The following is a 21,033-nucleotide window of genomic DNA, read 5'->3' on the forward strand; positions in this document are numbered from 1 at the left end:
GAAGCTAAATGTTGAGATGGTGCATTTTTGCCGGCAATTAGGGTTTGCCAGAATTCGTTACAAGGACATCAAATACGATACGTCAGAACTTTTTAGAGGCAATTGGGACCACTGAGGATCTTAAAGCGCCGGGACACTCTTCGGAGTAGCTGCGCGCTATAAAAATACCCCCAATAACATAACATTACATAACATTTTTCCATGTTGGGCATAGACCTGTATTTGTTAGAACTTAGGGAAGTCTTGGCCAGCGTTTTGGGAGTGCACAGGGGTTGAAAAGGGTTTCAGACCCAGGGAGCAGTGGGAGAGCAGGATCTTAGGCCTAGGAGGAAGGGGGGCAGGAAAATAGGGAGTGGCATTTTCCACCTACCCTCCCGCCTTTTCCTGTTTGGCGGGGTTGTTTTAAAGTTGGCCAAGTTTGGCTGGAGATTTTGTCGTTTCTTGTTAAGTGTGGGGAGCTTGTGAACAGATGCAGGGAAAGGGTAACCAGGTAGGATAAGTTTAGATTAGAGGTTCGTTAGTTACAGTTGCATAAAGGCAGGTAGGGGTTTTGGGTCGTGGGAGGTTAGCATTGGTAAAGGCTATATTGTGTAAGATTGTGTATATTATTGTTATGGAATGTTATTTATTGTATTTTGCAGGGTGGGGGTTCTGATGTGGGGATCGTAGGGGTGGGGGCTGAACAAGGAGTCAGGTAGTTTATGTATAGCAAGGTTTTAGTTTTGTAAGGCAAGTACCAGTGTTAATAAAATTGTGATATGCACCTGTTTCAATAAAGCAGTCTTTTACACACACAAAATTGACTCGGTTTGGCTTGCCCCCCTCCCTAGTCCCTTTTCATGTTTGCAACATTTAACTATGAACAAAGCGCAGGGGTTTCCATCACTCTCATCTTGCTAAGCTATACTTGAGGCGCGTGCTTTGAATTGCGATTATGTGGACTCCGAGTGCTGCCTGGTGCTGCTCTACACATTCAGTGCAACTCGGGGGCAGGCTCTCGGGTTACAGGGGCCACGACCCCAGTCAAGGGCCCCTATTTATTTATTATTTATTTAGGGAATTTGTAGAGCGCAGCTGTCACCTTACAGGTATCCTGGCGCTTAGGCTTCACAAAGTGGCAGACAAGAATGTAGCAGGGGGAAGGAGTCCAGCAGGTTAGACCTTCGAAAACAGCCAAGTTTTGACACGTTTCCTGAAGAGAAGAAGTTCCTCGGTTTGACGGATCACCAAGGGCAGACTGTTCCAGAGCTTGGCAGCAGCAACTCCGAAAGATCTTCCCCCAGCCCTGACCCTCTTAAACCTGGGTACTTTCACCAAACAAGCAGTTGCTGAGCGGAGTGCTCTGGTAGGAGTGTACCATGCAAATTTGGCTTCCAGAGAGCTGGGCCCAAGTCCATGCAGGGCCTTAAAGACAAGGCAGAAGGATTTGAAGAATATTCTCTGCCTCAGAGGAAGCCAATGAAGCTCAGCCAGTGCCGCTGATGCAGAGGATCTTCTAGGCCAGCCAAGAGCCAGCTTGGCGGCGGCAGTCTGCAATCTTTGAAGTCTATCTAGTAGCATACCTGGCGACTCAAGCAGGAGGGCATGACAATAGTCGAGTCTGCTTGATATGGTGCATCTGACCACCAAAGCCCGGGCCTGTAAGGGAAGTAAAGGTAGGATCTTTCGAAGAGACCTAAAGAGGGCAAAGCCGGTGGACAACGTTTTTGCCACCTGAGCTTCCATGCTCAATTTATTGTCCAACATGATGCCCAGGTTGCGAACAGTGGTGACCGGTTGAGTTTTAGTCATTGTTTCTGGAGGCCAGAAGTTGTCCGGAAAACCTCGGTCTTACTGGCATTGAACTGCAGTGAGTTATTGTGCAGCCAGCTCACCGTATCTCGCATACAGTCATGAAATGTCTCCAGCGGGATCGATTCCTCACCCTCCCACGACAAGATGATTTGGGTATCATCTGCGTAGTTAATAGCATTGATCTGATGAGATTTTATCAACGTGATCAGGGGTTTCAGATACACTTTAAATAAAATCGGACTAACTGCCGAGCCCTGAGGCACCCCCTGGGACACCGGGGAGAACGCAGATTGAAAAGAGGGGAGGGACACTGCCTGCTTCCTATTGAGTAGGAAGGAGCGAAACCATCGCAGGGCAACACCCCCTACCCCGGCCTCACTCAATCTTTCCAGGAGGATCCCATGATTTACCGTATCGAATGCGGCAGACAGGTCAAGCAGAATCAAAGCCACTGCCTGACCTCTGTCTGCACGCATTCAAAGATCCTCCATGGCAGTGAGCAAAGCCTTTTCAGTCCCATGGGCTGGGCAAAAACCTAATTGGATTTCGTCAGGAGTTGATGTTGCTCCAAATGTTGGGAAAGAAGCGATCTAACCCAGCGTTCAGTAATTTTTGCAGGGAATGGTAACAAGGAGATTGGTCTATAATTTTGTAGACATTCTGGGTTAAGGGAGGGTTTTTTTTAACAGCGGGGATACAAGAGCCTGTTTCCAGGATGCCGGGACAGTGCCGCTCGCTAGCGATTGATTACAAATCCTACAAAGGGTAGGGAATAATTCCTCCCCATAGTCTTTCCAAATTTTGTGAGGGATAGGGTCTAGAGGTGATCCTGATGAAATCCCCGAGCCAATCTGCCTAGGTCCTCCTCCATAATGAGAGGAAAGTCCGAGAAGAGATCAGTAGACAGCCAGCCAGGGTTCCCCTCTCCGTCCCCTACATCCCCTTCCCCTAGACTAATGGAGCATGTCATAGTGGGAGAGGTGCTGAGATTTTGGATAATGGTGTCAATTTTTTCTTTGAAAAACAGAGCAAGGTTGTCGCAGAGAGTCTGCGTAGGGGGAGTCAATGTTTTTTTACATTCAGGGTTGGTAAGACCGTTCAAAATCTGAAAAATGCTTTTAGAGCTATAAGGCGCAGTGCAGATCGTGAAGCAAAAGTAGTTGGCTTTAGATTTGTGAATCAAGGCTTTATATTCAGCAAGATTAGCTTTCCAGAGCAATCTGCTAGCATTTGTTTACCCTTGCCTCCATTTCCTTTCTGCCTGTTTACAGGCTAGTTTTTATCTACAGGCCCTTTTATCTCTGGTAAAGGCAGGACATCTTTGTATGCCCGTTATTACATGCATTGTGCTAAGGCGGCAGGTGTCTGCTTGCCCATGAGGTTTACACTTTCTCGTAAGGAGAGAACGCATGCAAAATGCAATATTTTTATGGCATTTGAGACGCAGTCCTCACTACGCTGTTTAGGAATCTGACTGTTCTGCCCTTCCAGCGCCAGCCGCTATCTGAACAATGCTGCCTCTGTTTCTTCTCCATAACCAGCTTCAGCATGTCTGATAAACTGCCCGTCAAAGTCGCAGACATCAGCCGGGCCAAATGGGGCGGAAGGCCGTTGAGATCGCGAAGAACGAGATGCCGGGGCTGATGAAGATGAGAGAGATGTACTCGCAGTCCAGGCCTTTGAACGGGGTCCGGATCGCAGGATGCCTCCACATGACCCTGCAGACTCCGGTTCTCATAGAGACCCTCGTGGCACTTGGTGCAGAGGTGCAGTGGTCAGGCTGCAACATTGTCTCCACTGAGGATGATGCTGCTGCAGCCATTGCAGCGTTGGTAAACTGTAATGCACAAATGATGGAATGACAACGGACAGCTACTCCGTCTCCTTTCTCCAAGGTCACCAACTCCTCACTGAAGATGCTTCGTCACTTGCTGCCTTTTCACTCTGGAACGAGTCACTCTAAACCCATCCTACGCAAGCGCTTGTCACCAGCTGCTGCTTCCTCTGGGCACATCTGCAGGCAGTGTCGTCTGGACACGAGACGACTCTGTTGTACAGACAGGGCTTTTTGTTACAGTGCCAATGTGTATTAAAAAAGAAAATGTAAAAAATTTCGAGTCCCACCCACCCACACCTACAACAGCAGCGTCGCAGTGCTGACAGGGAGGAAAAGAACCAAGGGTGCAACAAGTGGCGTTAGAGACTCACCAAGCAGTGTGTGGAAGGAAGGCCCCTCACTTTCTGATGCCTCACGGCTGAGTGAAGCGGTCTAACAAGAAGGGGTAGGAAATGGAGACGGCACTCGCAGCCCAGTCCCCGCCGGATGGCAGGGCACAAAAGAGTCCAACATGGTAGCGAGCTGAGGCCTAACTCCGGGAAGAGACTACCCACAAGGAAGGAGACCCCAAAGAGAGGGCAAATCCAACCAAAAGGGGCGGAAACCAAAGGTTATTGGTTTGGTTATGGAGACACACCGACAGGGCGGTGTGGAGAAGCAGGCCACTCACTCTCAGATGCCTTACGGCTTGGTGAGTACGCCTGACGAAAAATCGGGGTAGCAAACGGAGACGGCACTCACAGCCCAGCCCCGGCAGACAGCAGGGCGCAGGAGAGACTAGCAAGGTAGCGAGTTGGGCTTGGCTCCGGGAAAAGGCTACCCCCCGCACGCAAAGGGGAGCGGAAAACAACAAAGAACAATCTACAAGCTGGCAGGGTGATTTATGACCCTAGGATATGCCAATGAGCAAATGACAAACCAGTGATTTATGGTCAGTCGATGATTTATGGCTGATGATTTATGATGCCCATGCAGAATGATTTGTGATAACCAAATGATGTGTCAGGTCCCAAAGTCCTCAGGATGGTACGATGCCAATAAGGGTTCCACCTCTCGATAACCTCTGGGTCTGACAATAACAGACTCACAGTGGGGATCAAGTGAGGGATAACAGGAACTGCAGGGCAGGAACTGGAGGGCGGAGAAGCTGAAATGAGAACAAGAAGCAAACAATCACACTCTATCTTATATCCTATATAACCTGACTTCTTGAGCTTCTCTGATCTGAACCGCCCTATGACTGACTTCTAGTTACCTGGAGGGTAGGATAGGGTTTGCTTTGCCTGGCCTTCAGATGGTAGATAATAACAGCACAATCCTAGGAACACAAGACACCGTTTGTTAACAATAGCACAGTTCCACATAAATATCTCCCTATGGTAACTTGCACATACCAGTGTTGTTAACAATAAGGGCTTCAACAGAGGGCAGAATGGAAAACAGCCAGCCAGGCGAAGCTCATTATACCCCTGTTGTGAAAAGATAAATAAACAGCAAATAACAGACTTTTGCTTCTGTAGAACTTCACACATAAACGACTTCTGGGTTACGTCACCCAAAGCCTCACTGTCTTTACACCCGGCTGGTAAGATCCTGCACCAGCGAGCATACAGTACATGAAATGTTTCCCCAAAGAAAAGCAGTCTTCCAGTCCAAAGAAAACAAGGTTCTTTAAATCACCCCCCCCACAGATGCGCAGTCTCTGCAGACGGGGATCTTAATTAATAACTCTAGCACATCTACTGCGCGTGATAAGAGAATCAAAAGTCAAGGCGTACGGCTTAAATCTGTAGCCTCCTCGTGAAACCTGAATACCCGCAAGAGCCCAACTAGGATTAGGCAAAATCTGAATAGCAAGGACGTCTGGTCTCTGATCACGAAGCCACTGGAAAGGCTCCGCTAACCGCCTAGAGGAACTTCCCCTGAGCGGAACACGCTACAAAAGAAAACAGCAAGGAACGCGAAGGAATAATGAAAAAGCACCAAAAAAGGATACGCAGCCACAATCCTGGACTGGGGATCCTACCGTAACAGCAATCCGGACACAGAATATACGGCGAGGCGATGCAGGATTCACTCCGTTTTGAACTTCCTGAAACTGACGTCATCGCCAGACGCGTCGCTCTCCCCCGGGAATCATGGGATGTGTAGTCTTTCCCGGAAACATGGCTCTGGACAGTGTTCATAGCGTCCCACCTCCGTGGGTCGTAACATGATGACAGATTTGTGACCAAATGACTTATGATAGCACAATGATTTATGACCATGATTTATGTCGACAGATTTACGACGATTAGGCAGAGCGATTTATGACAACAAGATGATGACCAATTTGTGACAGAATGATTTATGATTTTTTTTTTTTTTAAATATATTTTTATTGCAGGAATTAGCAAATTGTTACATATTCGACCAGCAGTATAGATCAAACAAAATCAATGAAATGCAATCCTCCGCCCCCAGTTATATGTACCCTTACACAGCCATTCAGCCCACAACCCAATGGTCGGGCGGCGAAATCCAATGGGGGCTCAACAGGAAGTTGAAGCTGGTCCGGATGATCCACTGTCCGTCATCTGCTTTTCTAAACAAGCCTACAAAACCAAAAGAAAACCCCTCCCCCGAAACACTATGAACCGAATTAACCCCCGCCCCACCCCGCCATCAGTGCACGGTAACAACCGCAATAGGATCTGTGAGAGGACCCATTAGGGGAGTAACAGATCTGTAAGGTGTAATCGCCTATCAGGACTCGGGGCTAGCTGCTTCTTCATTTTCGGAGTCGCTGGGGGCGCAATAATCCCTTAGAGCCTGTACAAATGTCTCCCATTCCAGCGCTGCCTCCTGCGCTTTCTCGTTATGCTGTCTCCTAGCTAACTGGTACCTCAGCGTGCTCTCTCCTGCTGCCCATTTCAAGAGTTCGCTGTGCCATCGGCCCCCCGTCGGACCAGCCCGTGCCTTCCAGTTCCTGGTCACCTCTCGTTTAGCGAGGAGAAGCCCCAAATCCACGAATTTACTAGTAATTTTATTTTTGGGGGTATGTGGAAACCAGTGCAAGAGTCCCACTGCCGCATCAACCGATAAGGATCTCCCTGTTACCTCCTCCAGGGTCTTCCCCACTTCCGTCCAGTAGGAGGACAAACCTGGGCAGGACCACAACATGTGGAGGAGGTCTGCCTCCGGCGCCTGGCATCTGGGGCAGTCCGCAGAGCCCGTAGCAAAATACTGTTGGATTTTCGCCGGGGTCAGATATGCCCTATGGAGTACGTAGTAGTGGACCAATTGAAAGCGGGCGTGGCGCGTGCCCTTCCAGGCTCGCCGCACGAGTTGGGACCAGGTCGTCTCCGGGATCTCCTTACCTATGTCTTCCTCCCAACGGGTTCTCAAAGTAGTGAGGGGGGCCAGCCCCTCATTGATTAGTCTACCGTAGAGGCAAGTGACCGCCTTCACCGTACCAGCAGACATCATGACGTATTGGCACACCGAAGACGTAGGGGGTTCCTCTTGCCCGTGCTTCCAGTGCGCCTGGATCGCTCGGACCAGGGCCGAGTGCAGCAGAAAGTCGCCGCGAGGAACCTCGAAGTGGTCGATGAGCTCCTGAAAGGGCAAAAGCGCCCCGTCCTCGTAGAGATCCCCTACCAATTGTAGGCCCACGTCCTCCCAGTCCGCCAACCGCGACCAGTCACCGCCATGGGGCAAAGCCGTCAGCATGCCCAAAGGTATTTCGGGCGCATACGGTGTTCGCAGTTGGCCCCGGGCGTGGACTCGGTTCCAACACAGGCGAATGGTCTTCTCCTCCAGCGATAAGTCCTGTAAGGCCAAACGCTGTCGCAGCGCTATGAAGGAGAGAACATTTCTGGCCATCCCCGTGCCTCTCCTGTTCTCTGGGCCCCGGAATTCCCTGGCGATCTCCTGGGTGAGGGTCTGCAGTTGCGCCGCCAGGTAGTACTTTTCGAAGTCCGGCACCGCAAGCCCCCCCTCGGCTTTCGGCCTCATCAGGGTCTTGAGGGCCACTCTTCGGCGGCCCGAGCCCCAGAGGAATCCGACCATCATCGACCGTAAGAGTCTAAATGTGGCCGGCGGGACCCCGATCGGTAGTGCTCGGAAATAATACAGTAACCGGGGGAGCGCCACCATTTTGAGCAAAGCGATCCGCCCTGCCACCGAGAGCGGTAGCGTAGCCCAGAAATCCATACTACCCCGTAGCGCTCGGGTGCTGCGAGCAATGTTCCCATCCAGGAGGTCAGCTGGTTCATGGTAGACGTACACCCCCAGGTATTTAAAGCAGTCAGGTTCCCATCTAATCTCTCTACCAATAACAGGGCTGGGCGTGCCTCTGCGAACCGGGAAAAGACAGGTCTTAGCCCAGTTTACTCGAAGGCCCGAGACCTCCCCAAACGCCGTGAGCGCCGCCTCAGCCCCCTGCAGGGCAGCAACCGGGTTCTCAAGGAAGAGCAACAGGTCATCGGCGTACAGCGAAATGTAGTGTGGGCCCGAAGGTGTCCACAGGCCATTGTAATGGGCTCCCGACCGGAGTAGCAACGCCAGTGGTTCCACCGCCAACGCAAAGAGAAGCGGGGATAACGAACAACCCTGTCTCGTGCCTCTCTCCACCGGGTATTGTGAGGAAACCAGCGGGCCTGCCCGAACCCTGGCCGATGCCGAGGCGTAGAGGACCGTTGTCCACCTGATGAAACCCTCGCCGAGGCCGAACCGCAGTAACACAGTGCGCAGGTAGTCCCATTCGAGGCTGTCAAAGGCCTTCTCCAAATCTACCGATAGGACCACCGGGCACGGGGCGTCCACGAGCGGTTCTCCCAGCAAGCGGAACAACCTACGGATATTCATGGTCGTGTTTCGCTTGGGGATGAATCCAGCCTGGTCTTCGTGTACCAGGGCGCCCATGTGACCTAGCAACCTCGAAGCCAAGATGCTGCTCAGTATTTTATAGTCGACCGTCAGCATTGATAAAGGACGGTAGGACGCCGGGTCGGATGAGTCCCTTCCCGGCTTGAGAAGGGGAACCACTAAGGCCTCGCACATCGAGCCGGGGAGCCGACCAAGCCTCTTCGCCTCTCTGTACACTATCAATAACCTTGGTGCTAGGAGATCAACGTAAGCTGCATAAAATTCAACAGGAAGGCCGTCTAGGCCCGGGGTCTTGTTCCTCGCCATCTTTTTAATGGCGCTGCGGATCTCTCCCAGTTCAATGTCAGACCCCAGGGCTTTCGCTACGTCCGGCTCCACTGTCCGGAGCTCCAGGGGTCGTAGATAATCATCAAGCAGGTCAGGGTCCCTGGCAGAACGACTGCGGTATAAGCGTTCGTAGTAGTGCAGGTAACAGCTCAGAATCTCAGGCTGAGTGTGCACTTCGGTCCCGTCCGCCATGCGCATGGACGTCGTCAGTGAGGTCTGGCGCGTGGGGTTAGCTAGCCATGCCAGCAGTGCGCTCGACCTATCCCCCTCTGCAAGGGATCTAACCGTATAGGCCTTGTAGTCGAAACAGCGCAGCCGTTCGACCTCCGCCGCCACCGCTTCTTTCGCCTCTACCGTGCGCTCCTGGAGTTCAGGGCGCCCGGGGCGGCGGAGTTCCAACTCACGGAGTTTCCGATCCGCAGTATCTAAGTCGTCAAGGATAACTCGCCTCATGCCTACCTTCTTGGAGATGCAGTAACCCCTCACTACCACCTTAAAAGCATCCCATTCCAGCGCCCTCGAGCTCGCAGTGCCCCTGTTGGACGCGAAGTATTCCGAGATCCTATCTCCTAGGTCCGCTTTGAAGACACTGTCCTCAAGGATCTCAGGACGCAACTTCCAGGTGGGCACCGCAGGCACCCCAGGGAACCAGCGAAGGTCCATCAGGAGGGGGTTATGATCTGAGATGGTCCTGGTTAAATATTCAGATCGGATCGCCGCTGAAACCAGTTCAGTCGAGCCGAGAAATCCGTCCAGTCTAACGTGTAACTCGTGCAGTCCCGAGAAGTAGGAATTGTCTCTCACGTCGGGGTGTTGCGCCCTCCAAATATCCGTTAGACCCCAGTGCGTCTGCCAGTCCCTACGACCTTTAGCCACACGGCGAACCGGAGAGTCAGGGAGGGGCGGATGCGAGCGGTCAGTTTCCACATCCATTACTGAATTGAAATCTCCACCGAGCAGGAGGGGCCCGGAGAAGAAGTGGGCCAACGAGCCCGATAACCTGGAAAAGAAGGCAATCTGGTCCACATTGGGTGCGTAAACACAGCAAACGTTCAGGGCCCTCCCCCCCAGAGTGCCCGAAATGGCCACATAGCGCCCCTCCGGGTCCACCACTGACTTTGTGACCCGGAAGGGAACCCCAGCCCTAATCCAAATCAGCACCCCCCTGGCATACGCGGAGTACGAAGTGCAAAAGACCTGCCCTCTCCACCTACGCTGCAGCGCCGCCCCTTCCGCCTTGTTCAGATGGGTCTCCTGCAGCAGCGCCATTTGTACCCCTCTACGCACTAAATAAGCGTGCGCTTTATGACGTCTAGACATGGTGTGAAGCCCCCGCACATTCCAAGTAATACATTTCACATTAGCAACATCAGCCATTGTCCCATATTGTTAGTGCAAAGTCTCCCCATCCGGGTCCCGACAAAGAAAGAACATCAATCAACCCAGCACTGATGGCGGCCATTTTCCCCAACCAAAACTCAACAACCCTTATTCGATCCAAACCCCTGCCCACCCTCCCCAGAACAGGACCCAAATAGCACCATCTAGTTCCCATCCAAACCATACCCTCAAAAAAACCCCTGTCCCCGACTAATCCTGCGGTCGCCACCGTAGGAAGGCCTTAAGGGCCAGGTGCGGGCTGGGCGTTGGCAGTGGGCCCTCGATGCTCTGGCTACCAGGACTAAAGCAAGCCCAAAACAGTACAGGAAACCCTCAGGGCACGAGCAAGGCACCCCACCCCCACCTCCCCGGGAATCATGATCAATCGTCGGTCCCCGCCACCCCCGCTTCGGGCCCCCACCCAAACGGATGCAGCTCACCCCATCAACCCTGTCCATCCAGAAGGTCCTCAACCGATTTCGGTGTGATCACCGGCGTGTGGACGCTATCAGTCACCGACTCCTCCGAGTCCGTTGGCTCCCCCTCGTCGCCAGGGTCCCCTTCCTCTTCAATGATGCCGTCCCGTGAGCCAGACAACGCAGATAACGCCTCCAACACTCCCTTCCGCTCCGTCGATGTCTCCGCAGTTGAGGGTCCTCCCGACCGGCCACGGCGACTCCGAATCCTCTTGGACCGCCGTCCCTGACCCGGCTCCACCGCCAGCTGAGATGAGGAGCCAAAGCCATCTTTCCCGGCTCTATACAGTTCAAGCCAGTTACAGACATCCTCCGGGGTATCAAAAAATTGAGTCTTGTCATCAACAATGATGCGGAGCCTTGCAGGAAATAGGAGCGAGTATTGGATGCCCTCGCTCCGGAGCTCGCGTTTGACCGCCAAGAATGATAACCGTCTGCGTTGGGTCTCATAGGTGTAGTCCGGGAAGATGTTCACCTGGCTGTTCGCCACCTTGAATGGGCCATTATGTCTGGCGGCATTGAGGATGAGGTCTCTGTCCCGAAAGTGCAATAACCGTGCCACCACCGGTCGCGGGGCTCGGCCCTGCTGCGGAGGTCTCGCTGGAACTCTATGTGCTCGCTCCAGGGTGTAGAAGGAGGATAGACCCTCCGGGGCCACCGTGTCTCGGAGCCATGCTTCCAAGTAGGCCACCATGTCGCCATCCTCAATCTTCTCCGGCAGGCCCACCACTCGAATGTTGTTTCGCCTATTACGGCCTTCTCCATCCTCCGCTCACTGCTCCAGAGCAGTAATCCGGGATAGGGCATCCTTCATTGTCGCGGCCAGGGTGCGCTGCGCCGGCTCCAAGGTTTTCACCGAGCCCTCCACTTCCTTGACCCTATCCGAAAGCTTGCCATGATCCGCTCTAAGGAGGCCCAGGCTCGTCGCCACCTGAGCAATGTCCTGCTGGAGGGCCGAGCGTGTGGTCGCAATCGCCTCTAGGACACGGTCAAATTGTTGTTGCAATGGTGCGCCACCAGAACTCTCCGGGTCTCTACGTTCCTCTTTGTCCGGTGTCTCCGAGTCTGATGCGGCTGGGGTAGTCCCCTTGGCTCCCCCATGTCGCAGGAATCACACTGTGTGGACCCAGCCAGAGGCACCACCGAGTGCGGGCTTCGGCTATGTCTGTCCCGGCTATTGGTCTTCGGGTCGAAGGCCGGCGATCCCCGTCTCCAGGGCCTGTCGGGCCTCCTCAGTCTCGGCCCGCGCCACCACCACGCCGTCGGAGGGCACTGAGGAGGAGGCGGAGACAATCGGCGCCAGGTCGGGCAGGCCCGCCTGGCTAATGAGGACCCGGAGCGAGGGTCACCAACACCACCGGAGACTTTGTGGCGCCAAGGGGCAGTTCCTCCCATGGAAGTGGGTCGATCGGGGAGATGCAGTCAAATGCGGCCTAGGGGGGTCGGTGCCGCGGCCAGGGCCTCCAGGCGTCCGTGTGTCAAGGTCCCCTATAGTGAGGGCATCCGACCCTCCAGGCGCGTTCCCCGTTGCCAGAGTCCAATCAGATCCGTACCCAGACCCTCATATCGCAGGGAGACGAAAAGGTGGAGGGTGCGCTGTAGCTAGCGATGCTCCTCCAGTTCAATGGTCCCGTCCAAGGGGACAATGAGGTCCGGGCGCCATGTTGGGTCGCACTCCGCGGATCCACCAACTTCGATTTTCCGCCGGATCACCTCATGTTCGGGCCGCACCAGGTGCCCCGGCAGGTCCCAGTCGATCCGATCAACAGTTTGCGGGGGTTAGGGTGCCCCACGGCCTCCGATTTACAGGATAATCCCGGGCTCAGTCCCGGAGCCGAGCTCTCAGGCGACCATCGCCATCGGCGCCCAAGCCACGCCCCCAGACAGAATGATTTATGATACCCGATGATTTATGACCCACGATTTATGACGTCCGAATGACACTGAGCGATAACCAATTATGATAATGTATGATAATGATTTATGACCCTGGCCTGAGAAGGTACCCAGGAGAGTTGTACAAATATGGCGTATGTCATGAGTAATAAAAACTGCGGCCAACAACCACCACAAAATAACAATGTCTGTTGGCTGTGTTTCTAGTTACACATGTACATGGGTATAGTACAGTTCCGGGATTGGAGCAGTGCAGCCGTTAAGATAGGGCCACTAAAATTATGCGGCAGGGGCGGACTACATTTTGTGGTACGATCGATTTATGTGGCAAGAAAAGGCAAATTATGCAGCATAATAAAGCACACTGAGCACCGAACTTGCAGTGCCTTTTCCCTTTTTTCTTCAGTTTTTTGCAATCCACGGTCCGGATAGATTTTTTCCCCTTTTCCTTGGGGGATGCAAAATGAGACAGGTGCCACTTCAAAATGGGTGCAGTAATGGGGACGCTTTCCTCCTTGCAAACAAAACAAAAAAGACCCTTAAAAGGTAAGAGTCTCTCTTTCTTCCAGAGAGTGTGTGCTTAGAAAACAGTGTGCTTGAAAACTAAGTGGCAATGTGTATATAGCAGCCAGCTTTTTGATTATTCGAAGGAGGCGTAATTCTCTTTTTGTAAATGATACAAACGTGATTCCAGTGGGTCACTGGGACCATCCCTGTGGGAACACCAGTTTCTCCTACATCAGAGGATTCCACACAATTTTATCCATGATATTGAAAAGATTTATTTATTCTTTGTAAGTTTTTTCAAAAAGTTCATTTGTATAATTCCATTATTCATAAATGAGGCATCATCATTATAAATTTATAATGATGATGCCTCATTTATGAATAATGGAATTATACAAATGAACTTTTTGAAAAAAACTTACTGAAATCACGTTCGTATCATTTACTAAAAGGCGTTTTTAGGGGTAACAACGCCACCTGCGGTGAACCCGAAAAAGACAGATCAATATAAATTCAAATAGCTGTGCACCCATCCAAATCAACCTTTTTTTGTAATTCTCTTTTTTACACATAGGGATAATTGATTTCTCTTACCTATTCAGTAGAAAGGAGTAAGATTGGTGGGGTTGATAATAATGAGCATGGCATCAGATATCGTGGCAGGTGTGTGTAGATGTTACGTTGCCCAGTGTAAAAATGTGTACTGAGCACCCCATAGCTCCAGAAACAGCGGGGCCCACATCGGCCCTGCTGCAGTTATGGCGGGGCACACCGGCCCCAACCCGCCCCGCGTCCCCTGGTGACCCGGAAGTGATTGAGTCACTTCCGTGTCACTAAGGGAACAAAGGCCAGGCCGGTTAGATCCGGCTTGGTTGATAAAGGTTTAAAAGGCCATGGAGCGCGAAAGTCGGCCTCTTTGACTCCTGCGCGCCAGGCCTTGTTCACAAATGTGTTCATGATGCACGCATGCTGTTGGCCAACGTGGTGCTCTTTAAGAAATTCCACCTCAGTTCCAATATACAGAGTAAGCGCCACATGCCCCTCGGATATTGCTGTTTTTACGGGCTGGGGAACGTCCCGAAATTGGTTCAGGGTATGAGTTGTGGTAGCGGAGATCGGCTCAAATTTTGTTCATCTCATATTCGTGTTTCCCCTTTTAGGGACTTGTGAAATTGGTGAAATTTTAAAACCATAATGTGATACATATCCCTTGAGCATAGCAGCACCTCGTTAGGGAGTCTGTGCTCATTGTTCTTTAATCTGGTGGCCGAACTTAAAAAGTGTGTTTAAATACATTATCTCTTCCATACATGGGTGCCGGAGGGTCAGGCAGTCATGCACTGGACAATAACTAATCTGTGGCCAGTTCTTACTCAGAGCAGGCGTATGGAGGTGTTTGCACGGACACCTCATTTTTTAGCTCCGGCATTTGGGACAGCCCACCGCTGCTGACACTGTTTTGTATAATTGTAGTAAGAACACAACAAAAGGTTTCTTTAATTTTGTTTGAAATGCAGTATACATCAGTAAGAAAGCAAGAACACGACACAAGGTCTCTTTATTTTGTTTGAAATGCAATATACATCAGAATGCAGTCCTCTGTTTTCAAGCCATTTATGCTTACAGCGTTGGTAGCATGAAACAAGCCTTTAAAAGTTATAATGCTGAGGATTAGACCGTAGGCATACATGAAATGCTGAATGCCTTGGAATGTGCTCCCCATAACTGTATAGCTGGTCAAGGGTTCGAATCTTCATCAGTGGACGGGCCCTACCGTTCATGCTTCCAGCTCTGATTTACTGTGACCCAGCTCGTTGTTGCAGCGCAGGTGATGTACTCTGTTGAAAACACAGACAGACAGGCAAGGGGGGGGGGGGGGTACTAATGACGCTTCAGACGTAGCATAAGCAGTCTGGCGTAGGGTGGGTGATAGCATGCAAAAGCATAGCAGAGGCTGGTGCAAGTTACAAGGAACGTGGCCATAACGTCGGCACAGTAAGGGTTGAAAACTTTGCTACGTATTATGTATGGCAACCCCATCTGTTCAATCGCCAAGTTGTATTGCACAACACCCCACTCAAGTTACTTTGGGTGACCACATTTTTAATAAAAACGAGTTCGGGTGGGGCGCAAGAATTACAAGTAAAGTTCCCATCTCTCTTTTTTCTGTGACATTAGGACGATATGTTTAGTCAAAAAATGTCCTAGGACGGCATACATCGGTTCCACTCCTTTCGTCGCTAGTGGTAGAATCGGTTGTTTAATACAATTAACATGCTTTGCAAAGTACACAGTTATCAGTTTCAGGATCGTATCACCCCGTCAGTATAAAGCAAGTTATGCATGTGATGTGGGCAGGTCTTTGTTTACGGCTCCACTAAATTCAACCGCCCATGGCAATGGCGCCGGTATGCCCGCAATGGTAGGTGTTGCTACGCGCTGCGGCAGCAGGTAATTTTTATTAAAGGGTGATTACCTGTTGAAGTTTTCAGCTCGGATCAGCATTTCCTCCTTCAGGGTCACAACATTTTGCCACATATAGAAAGTATCTGGGTAGCACATTTCCTGACGGTGTCTCCTCTCTGATGATTAGCAGAGCGTCACAGGCTTTCACCCTGCAGGGATTGCTACACTTTGCCCTGCAAGCACTTTAGGAGCATGTATTCCAGGGTATTTACGAGCATGTTTTCAGAGCACAGACGCAACACACATATGGAAAAAAGTTACACCACCCCAGACTCAAAGTTAAGGTGCGAAGTGGAATTTGAAGTCTCAGCCAGTTTCCCTGTACCTAGATTTGTCCTTACCAGGGTATTAAATCACTGGGAATAACACACATAACAGTAAGGGTTTTTTTTTTATTATGGGCTTGAAAACCAGTAGTGTGTAAAAGAGTCTTATCTCATTTATTATTATGGGGAGACCAAAACGCTAAGCTCAGCAAGGCACCTGAGGTGAGCAAATTCAGTGTGCCGTTGATGTTGAGAGTGCTCTATACGGGAGCTGATTTCCACCAAACTTGAGAACTACCCAGAGATCTCTGCTTCTTTATTGCATAATTTATGCAGCATTTTATTTCTGGGCAGGTTTTGTTTAGACTTAAACTTGGTGCTCCATTGGGTAGGGACAGAGCTATTTCTCTCTGAGGGCTCTAACGAGAGTGAAACACATGTCAGGGGTTGCTTTTAATCATGTCAGATTGGCTTGGGTGGAATTTTACCAAAAGCCAAAGCTGTAATGTTGTGCTTGGAGATGTAAAAGGCTTTGGGCCATTTTTACAGCTTGGCATCGATAGCACTGTGCTAATCCTATGCTTAAAGACTTTGCTGCTGAACTGGCAAAAGACTGTGTCCCTTTCGATCTTATATCCTATGGCTGAAGATTTTGATAGAAAAGCAGACATTGGAAGTGATGTTTTGGACTTTCAACATCATGTCTTATTCAGCTATGCTGGATTTCACAACGCTCCGAGTCCCTTAGCTTCAGGTCAACCCGTCCTGAAAAGAGCCGATGCACTGTTACATTAATTGCAAGCGCTCTCATTTGGAAGTACGACGTCAATGTTACTCATGTAAGGTAAATGGTACTGGACTTAGTGGGGGGAATCTTTCATAAGGGACTGAAAGAGCTCCAATTTATACCCCATACCTTCCATAAGTAACCACGTAGGCGCTATTGATTCATTGTAGATACGGCATGTGCCCTCGGTGGAAATTGTAGCAGTAACTAGGTTTACGTTTTTTTTTTCCGGAGCTATAAGGGGGGTGCCATGGCCGGTTAGCCAATTGCTGGTAGTGGGCTTGCACCACCGGTAGGGACACCCACATGTGTGTACCTGTGAAATGTGTTTCAGACCTGTCACTGTAGGGTCAGCTCATGTAGTTAGGGAATTGCCAATATGGCCCCAATCTTCTTTTCATTACATGTAGGTTTCCTCTGGGGCAGGCTCCAAGTTTCAACAAGGGGTCGGTACTTACTGAGGGAGGTATGCTTAGCATATTACAGCAATTTCTTTATATGCCGGGGAGGTCAGGCCTACTTGGCTATGGCCTCGGGTAGGGTCACTCAGGTACACTCTCGACACTGACGTCAAAACAGTACATCCCAGGCCCTGTTGTCATATCTACAAGGGTATCCCTGCACGCAGTTGCGGGGTACTTTGGAATGCAGGGCCTGTGTCTAAAGCCCTAGACACCAAGTGGTGGTACACGTAAGCTTTTGGGGAGGTGTCACACAGATACGCTCATACACGTATGTGTGGACATACTTCAGGAATGCCAATAGCATTGTCCTGGCAAGAAATGTGCTGGGCTGCAGCATACCTTTTAGTAACCATGAATGTGCTTTTTCACAGCACTTCACACTGTGTACTGTCCTGAAGTAATCATGGATGGGCTATTGCATTCACTGTAGACTCCAGGTCTATTCTTCACTGTAACACTAATTTAAATGCTCCGTATGTGACACAAACTGATGCTATGCTAAACACTCGTAGTTGCAAGTTTTGATGGGAATGCATCTGGGGCTAATCGTAGCTAAGGCTTAGCATGTGAAAGAAATATAATATGCAAAACTAACAGTTGATGGACCGAGCAAGCATCCTAGGACCGGTTTCTGGTTATCAGCCGTTTTCAGCCAGGATAGCTTGAACCCAGTTACATGGAGAACATGGGACTCACGTCTGAGCATACCCGTCCCACTCGGGGTGACAAATGCAAAAACAACATTTGATGGACAGAATGCAGAACAGTGTCATACATTCACCACAGTACAGAGATCTGGGCCTAAATCTATTGTTTTTTTGCTCACCATACCACCCCAGTTCAGACATGGCCATATGCAAATCAGCCTTGACATGTGCCTCATGGTAAAAGTCCAGCCCGAATTGCCACGCCATGTCTTCCCTGGACCGGAATCAAGCATCCTAGGACCGGTTTCTGGCTATCAGCCATCTTCAGCCAGGCTAGCTTGACCCAGGTGGTGTGGAGAGCACGGGGCTCACGTCCGAGCATACCCGTCCCACTCGGGGTGACAAATACAAAAACAACAGTTGATGGACAGAATGCAGAACAGTGTCATACATTCACCCCAGTAAAGAGATCTGGGCCTAAATCCATTGTTTTTTTGCGCACCACACTAATCCAGTTCAGACATGGCCATACGCAAATCAGCCTTGACCCTGAGCCTCCTGGGAACAGTCCAGCTCGAACTGCCAAGTCATGTCTTCCCTGGACCGGAATCAAGCATCCTAGGACCGGTTTCTGGCTATCAGCAGTCTTCAGCCAGGATAGCTTGACCCCAGTGGCGTGGAGAGCATGGGACTCACGTCTGAGCATACCCGTCCCACTCGGACTGACAAATGTAAAAACAACAGTGATGGACCGAATGCATAACAGTGTCATACATTCTCCCCAGTACAGAGATCTGGGCCTAAATCCATCTTTTTTTTGCTCACCACACTACCCCAGTTCAGACATGGCCATATGCAAATCAGCCTTGACCCTGTGCCTCATGGGAACTGTCCAGACCGAACTGCCAAGCCATTTCTACCCTGGACCAGAATCAAGCATCCTAGGACTGGCTTCTGGTTACCAGCTGACTTCAGCCAGGATAGCTTGAACCCAGTTGCGTGGAGAGCACGGGACTCACTTCTGAGCATACCCGTCCCACTCGGGGTGACAAAGGCAAGAACAACAGTTGATGGACAGAATGCAGAACAGTGTCATACATTCACCCAGTACAGAGATCTGGGCCTAATCCCATCCTTTTTTTGCTCACTACACCACCCCAGTTCAGACATGGCCATATGCAAATCAGCCCTGACCCTGTGCCTCATGGTAACAGTCCGGCCCGAATTGCCACGCCATGTCTTCTCTGGACCGGAATCAAGCATCCTAGGACCGGTTTCTGGCTATCAGCCATCTTCAGCCAGGATAGCTTGACCCCAGTGGTGTGGAGAGCACGGGACTCACGTCTGAGCATACCCGTCCCACTCGGGGTGACAAATGCAAAAACAACAGTTGATGGACAGAATGCAGAACAGTGTCATACATTCACCCCAGTAAAGAGATCTGGGCCTAAATCCATTGTTTTTTTGCGCACCACACTACCCCAGTTCAGACATGGCCATATGCAAATCAGCCTTGACCCTGTGCCTCCTGGGAACAGTCCAGCTCGAACTGCCAAGTCATGTCTTCCCTGGACCGGAATCAAGCATCCTAGGACCGGTTTCTGGCTATCAGCAGTCTTCAGCCAGGATAGCTTGACCCCAGTGGCGTGGAGAGCACGGGACTCACGTCTGAGCATACCTGTCCCACTCGGGGTAACAAATGCAAAAACAACAGTGATGGACAGAATGCATAACAGTGTCATACATTCTCCCCAGTACAGAGATCTGGGCCTAAATCCATCTTTTTTTTGCTCACCACACTACCCCAGTTCAGACATGGCCATATGCAAATCAGCCTTGACCCTATGCGCATGGGAACTGTCCAGACCGAACTGCCAAGCCATTTCTTCCCTGGACCAGAATCAAGCATCCTAGGACTGGCTTCTGGTTACCAGCTGACTTCAGCCAGGATAGCTTGAACCCAGTTGCGTGGAGAGCACGGGACTCACTTCTGAGCATACCCGTCCCACTCGGGGTGACAAAGGCAAGAACAACAGTTGATGGACAGAATGCAGAACAGTGTCATACATTCACCCCAGTACAGAGATCTGGGCCTAATCCCATCCTTTTTTTGCTCACTACACCACCCCAGTTCAGACATGGCCATATGCAAATCAGCCCTGACCCTGTGCCTCATGGTAACAGTCCGGCCCGAATTGCCACGCCATGTCTTCTCTGGACCGGAATCAAGCATCCTAGGACCGGTTTCTGGCTATCAGCCATCTTCAGCCAGGATAGCTTGACCCCAGTGGTGTGGAGAGCACGGGACTCATGTCTGAGCATACCCGTCCCACTCGGGGTGACAAATGCAAAAACAACAGTTGATGGACAGAATGCAGAACAGTGTCATACATTCACCCCAGTAAAGAGATCTGGGCCTAAATCCATTGTTTTTTTGCGCACCACACTACCCCAGTTCAGACATGGCCATATGCAAATCAGCCTTGACCCTGTGCCTCCTGGGAACAGTCCAGCTCGAACTGCCAAGTCATGTCTTCCCTGGACCGGAATCAAGCATCCTAGGACCGGTTTCTGGCTATCAGCAGTCTTCAGCCAGGATAGCTTGACCCCAGTGGCGTGGAGAGCACGGGACTCACGTCTGAGCATACCCGTCCCACTCGGGGTGACAAATGCAAAAACAACAGTTATGGACAGAATGCATAACAGTGTCATACATTCACCCCAGTACAGAGATCTGGGCCTAAATCCATTGTTTTTTTGCTCACCACACCACCCCAGTTCAGACATGGCCATATGCAAATCAGCCTTGACCCTGAGCCTCATGGGAACAGTCCAGCCCGAACTGCCAAGAAATTTCTTCCCTGGACCAGAGTCAAGCATCCTAGAAACAGTTTCTGTTTATCAGCCGATTTCAGCCAGGATAGCTTGAACCCAGTTGCGTGGAGAGCACGGTACTCACGTCTGAGCATTAAGCGTGGGAGTAATATCCTTTTCGTTTGTGGAATTTGCTGATTTTTGGCAAATTCACAGTCTGCGAATCGCGTGAATTTGTTCAAAAATCTGCAAATTCGCAAGCTGCGAAATATTTTGCTTGGTCACGCTTAAAAAATACAATATCGCGCGCGCGGCGTTGACTTACCGTGATTCTGAGTTTGCCAAGTTGTTTTTCTTCTGGTTTGCGTGTGCTGCGACATTTTGCATCTTGCTGCTTGATGGCGTGAGAGTTTTTCGAATGCAATGACATCATCGCGGCTCGCCATCTTGCACAGAGAGAGTTTGACAGCGCGAGTACGTCATAAGGGCCCGTGATCGCGCTT

Source organism: Lissotriton vulgaris, chromosome 10 (assembly GCF_964263255.1).
Source record: "Lissotriton vulgaris chromosome 10, aLisVul1.2, whole genome shotgun sequence".
NCBI lineage: Eukaryota > Metazoa > Chordata > Amphibia > Caudata > Salamandridae > Lissotriton > Lissotriton vulgaris.